Genomic DNA, 6,000 nt, shown 5'->3' on the forward strand with positions numbered 1-6,000 from the left:
AGCTTTGCAGTTTTATGAGATCCCATTTGTCGATTCTTGATCTTAGAGCATAAGCCATTGGTGTTTTGTTCAGGAAATTTTTTCCAGTGGTGGCTCTCACCTTTAATCCCAGCACTCAGCAGTAGGAGGCCAGCTTGGTCTATACAGTGAGTTCCAAGACTGCCAGAGTTTCACAGTGAGAAAACACTTGTAAAACAAAACAAAATTTATATGTGAAAGATGACACTCACTGATACCAGAGTTGTCTCCTTAGGTACATGTTAACATAAAAATTTCCCAAATTTTCTGTAGTGGCAATTAGTGGAGAGCACTGAGGATTAGTCTCCTAATCAATTACTCCTCGATATGGTATCAAACATTGATGTTTTTAGATAACTCACTGTGAAATGAGTACACACATGCACACACACTGAAGAAGTAGCATACAATAGGTATTTCCACAGACAAGATGCTCTATTGTCTTTGGATTCAGGAACAGAACTATTGGGTATCGTCCACCTTGGAGGACATAGATAATAGACAAGAGTAAGCAGGTTCATGACTTTAGCTAGAAAAGAAAAAGCCCACCAAGTGTTATTTCTTTTCTGCCAGCCCACTGGGCACACCATAAGAAGATCAGAGTAGCTCAGATCAATAGACACTAGGCCATTTCATTTGGAAAAAATGTCCAGGCAGCAGATTAACATCCTTCACACACAGCCCTACCTAACATCCCTAAGTTGCTTTTACAACTTATGATTCTGCATGGTGCTTTATCTGCCAGAAGGAGAAGTTGCTCTTGGTGAAATGAGGAGTTGAAAGGAAAATTCTCACACAGAAGCTTACACAGGGTCCTAGATGAAGAACCTGTGGAGGACAGAATAAACCAGAAAGAGGAAAAATGGGAGTGAGTGTGTGAAATGCTTAGTCCCCAGTAAGGAAGGTCATGAAGCTAATTCAGTTGCTCACAAAGAACAGTTGATACAATGACCTCCTACCACCTCAGTAGACACTTTTCTTTGCAGTTTCACAAGAAAGCAGATGCTTCAGTCATACAAGGGTAAGGCGCTTCTATTGAAGTTGAGCTACGGCTTTAGAAATCACCCCAGCCTTTTGCTCCAAAGTATCTACAGATCTCTTAACACTGTGGGACACAAAAGGTAAAGTAAAGAAAAACAAATTTTGCCTAAAGAGAATATTGAAAGTTTAAAATCTCAACTGAGAGAAAATAACTTAAGTGTTAAAAAAATACAGCTAGCTTGATGATTTCAAAAGCCCTGCGTGCATCAGTCACATCCAACCATTGGAAGTTCAAAAGTATTCCAGAAAAAAGGAAGGGACCTTTATTGAACATGAATAGACACACTTTTCTTACTATCATTGCCGAAAGTGATACAGGATTACAATTATTTTCATCCCAGTATCAGAGGCAACCTAGAGGAAAAGGTTTAAGTTATGGTGAGAGTGTGTATGGGCTTTGTGCAAACACACTGACACTTCCCAGGATAGACACGAACATCTGCAAATGTTGGCACGTGAGAAGGATCGTGAGACAAAGTCATTTTGAAAACTGAGTGATGGCCCTGCAAGTAGGAGAACACAGTGGAAATCAGAAAGGAAATTGGAGTTGGTAAATAGAATGAAGGTTACATTGATGAAAAATAATATGGATTACATTAGCTTTGTGGTTTGGAGATTAAAACATTGCCTGTAGAGGTGATTAAAGGATGTAACCCTACTTGAGCTGTAATGTACTTGAAGCATCTCATTTTTAAAAAATCCAGTATGTTCAGAGTCATAAAATAAACTTACAGAAAATTTATATATATAGTCTAGCTATTGCCTTTAAAAGAGAAAGAAATACAATCTTTCACTTTGTATTGGTTTTACAGCTATAAATGTGGAATCTCAAACCCATGAACTCATCCTTCGCTAGTAGCCCTCCCTTATTTATGTCAACTTGACTATGCATTGAACACTGTGATCCAGGGTTTTACACACAGACAAGGTCACACTCAGCAAATCAGTAGTTGATTTGAATCAAAACAAATCTCACTAAAATACCTGAACGATAAGCTGCTTCAGACTTACAATGCTCGAAATTGGAACTTTCTTAATTTCTTCTTTTTATCTGCGTGGACTGTGTGGTAGGCAAATGAATAACCCCACACAGATACTCAGAACCAATTCTGGAACCTCGGAAAATGTGGATTAGCCTTGGAAAAGGTGCTTTACAGACACGGGTAAAACAAAAACCTGAAATAGGAAAGTATTGAGGATTATCTTGGAGGGTTCAATGTACAAGGCATATTTTTAAATAAAGGGGAAGATGAATAGAAACTGTGCCGGTTAAACCTGCAGTTAACTTCATGCTCCGTGATGTAGACTCCACCTGCCACTGCTGATTTGGAAGTCAGAAGGTGGTCATGAGTCAGCAAATGAGAGCATGGTGCTGGCATCCAGAGGTTTGCATGTGTGTTTTGTGTGTGTTTAAGTGTGTGTGTGTGTGTGTGTGTGTGTGTGTGTGTGTGTGTGTGTGTGTGTGTGTGTGTGTGCTTGTAGGTGCGTGTGTGTACATTTATATGAGTGTTGAGGAGAACAGAAGTCTCAAGTATAGTCCTTAACAGTTCTCCAGCTTATTTTTGAGGCAGGTTCTCTTACTGAACCTAGCTAGAACTCTCTCATTAAGCTAGAGTAACTAGGCAGTAAACCCTAGTATTCTTCCTCTCCATCTTCTAAGAGTTGGGATTATAGATACATACCACACAGATTCTGGAGAACTCAACATAGATTTTATGCTTACACAGAAATCTTTGTTCTGTCAGAGACATCTCTCTAGACCCAGCATCTAATGTTCTTAAGGTTTGCTGTTCTATCAAATACTCAGGAGACAGAAATATTGCTCCAACAAACAAACAAACAAACAAACAAACAAACAAACAAACAAAAAACAAACTTTTTTTCAAAGCTGTTCTTGTAAAACACAGATATAGCATGCCACAAATTTCTAGTTCAAGGAATTTTTGGGAAATAATTTTTATGCAAGAAAAGGAAAAGCATAGAGGACTCATTGGAAGAAGTTACTAGACTTGCTGAGGTAGTGTCTTCTTCAATCATAAATGTTTCTTTGCTCTTCTCTGGCAGCAGGTTTCTCAGGGGACTTTGACTAACTACAGCTACTTAACTATAACATCAAGGAGGTGTTCAGTCTCATGAAGTCCCTATGTCCAGAAATGACGATCTTGGCTCAACCCAAGCTAAACTGTAGAAGAATTTCCAGTTGTTAGATAAAAGCCAGCATAACTAAGGAACCTGTAACTAGTGTTACCCTTAGTCAAAAGAAGCCATTTCCTTTGCCTCTGGCAGAAGATACATGTGGCTCTTTACTGACTACCTTGGGCAATAAATCGCTGGTTATCTCCCTCAGTCCACATCCAAAAGTACCTCCCACAGCCCATCTTGGCCAGTTTCTTCTCTAGCCTTTTTTCTCTTACCCACAATGAAAGACCTCCCTCCTAGACTCCTTTCCTCTCGCTGGGTTGACTTTTCTGGCCTTAACATAAGGGGAATTTCCTATTGTTATTGCAACCTGATGTGGCCTGCTTGATTGGTAATGCCTGCCAGATCTTCCCTTTTTGAACTGGGAATGGAGGAGTGGATTGGGAATAGAGGAGAGGAGGTGAGGGGTGCTGGGAAGAGAAGACGGTGGAAAGTCTGAGGTAAGGATGAAATATACGAGAAAATAAATATTGATTTAAAACCCCTTTTCTCAAATCATGGGAATGGCCCTATGGGAGACTTTCTTTAATTTCTTCTTTTTCTTTTATTGAATATTTTATTGACATTTCAAATGTTATTCCCTTTCCAGGTTCCCCCTATTCCATTCTCCCCTCTCCCTGCTTCTATAGGGTTGCTCCCCCACCCATCCACCCACTCCCTTCTACCTCCCTGCCCTGGCATCCCCCTACTCTGGGGCATTGAACCTTCACAAGACCAAGGGCCTCTCTTCCCATTGATGCCCCACAAAGCCATTGGGGACCCTGTTCTCGGTCCAATGTTTGGCTACCAGCATCCACCTCTGTATTTGTCAGGCTCTGGCAGAGCCTCTCAGGAGACAGCTATATCAGGCTCCTGTCAGCATGCACTTCATGGCATCCACAATAGTATCTGGGTTTGATGTCTGTATATGGGATAGATCCCTAGGTTGGGTAATCTGTGTATGGCCTTTTCTTCAGTCTCTGTTCCACACTTTGTCTCTGTATTTCCTGCTATGAGTATTTTGTTCTCCCTTTTAGGAATGACTGAAGCATCCATACTTTGGTCATCCTTCTTCTTGAGTGTCATGTGGTCTGTGGATTGTAATTTGGGCAATTCGAGCTTTTGGGCTAATACCCACTTATCAGTGAGGGCATACATACCATGTGTGTTTGTTCGTGATTGGGTTACCTCACTCAGGATGATATTTTCTAGTTCCACCCATTTGCCTAAAAGTATCATGAAGTCACTGTTTTTGATAGCTGATTGGTGCTCCATTATGTAGATGTACCACATTTTCAGTATCTATTCCTCTGTTGAAGGACGTCTGGGTTCTTTCCAGTTTCTGACTATTATAAATAAGGCTGCTATGAACATAGTGGAGCAGGTGTCTTTGTTGTGTGTTGGAGCATCATTTGTGTGTATGCCCAGAAGTGATATAGCAGGCTCTCTCAGGTAGTACTATGTCTAATTTCCTGAGGAACCACCAGACTGATTTCCAGAATGGTTTTACCAGTCTGCAATACTATCAACAATGGAGGAGTGTTCTTCTTTCTCCACATCCTCGCCAGCATCTGCTGTCACCTGAGTTTTTGGTGTTAGCCATTCTGACTGGTGTGAGGTGGAATCTCAGGTTGTTTTGACTTGCATTTCCCTGGTGACTAAGGATGTTGAACATTTCTTTAGGTGTTTCTCAGCCATCTGATATTCCTCAGCTGAGAATTCTTTGTAGCCATCGCATAGAGGAAAGAATTCTCTTGAGGAATAAAGATTATGTAAAAATGGACAGAGAAATGACAGGTAGGGAGGTAGAAACAGTCTCAAATAAATCCTTGTCAGAGAAAGCCTTTACAAAAGACAAAAATGCACCCATTTCTGGAGCTCCAGAAGGATCACAGTCTCTCTGACACTTTGATGTGAGCTTCAAAAACAAAACAAAACAAAATGAAACAAAGCAAAACCAAACCAAAAAATCTTTTCATCTTTTATCTTTAGAATTATAAGACAATTAATAAATATGTTGACAAAAAGCCCATGGAGATTGGATGAAAAACTTATACAGAAAGATCTCAACTTCTTGGCAGAAAGTAAAATTTAGGGAGATCTCAAAAGTAAAAAAAAAAAAAAAAAAAAAAAGTCTCCTGAACCCATAAGGTAATCTGTAATCCGAATGTAAATTTGGGTGCCATAAGTTTATAAGCATTTACAATGAATATTAACAAATAAAATAAAAACAAAACTTATCTGATTAAATAATTCAAGAAAGGTTTTGTACAGTTATTATTAGATTTTAGTTACCACATAAAACAATGAACTTATGATATTTTCATATGTGTATGAGGAATGGTGTATCTTGATCCTATTCCCCATTTTTGCAATTTTCATTGTTTTTTATCTCCTTAAAATATATCTATATCTATATCGAAATCATATTCAGCATGTGAGAAAAAGCTATATTATGTAATATGACATATGATACATGATATATGATATATGATACATGATACTTGATATTTAACATAATATATTTTATAATTATATATCATATGGTATATATTAATTAAATATAGTATAATATATATAATGGAATATATATGTATATATATATATATTCTCTTTTGGCCCACCCTGTATAGGTTTGTCTCTTAAAGCATCTTGATTTAATTACATTGTTTAATCTTTTTTCTTTCTTTTTTTTTTTTTGAGCTGGGGACCGAACCCAGGGCCTTGCGCTTGCTAGGCAAGTGCTCTACCGCTGAGCTAAAT

Source organism: Rattus norvegicus, chromosome 1 (assembly GCF_021556685.1).
Source record: "Rattus norvegicus strain SHRSP/BbbUtx chromosome 1, alternate assembly SHRSP_T2T, whole genome shotgun sequence".
Classification (NCBI taxonomy): Eukaryota; Metazoa; Chordata; class Mammalia; order Rodentia; family Muridae; genus Rattus; species Rattus norvegicus.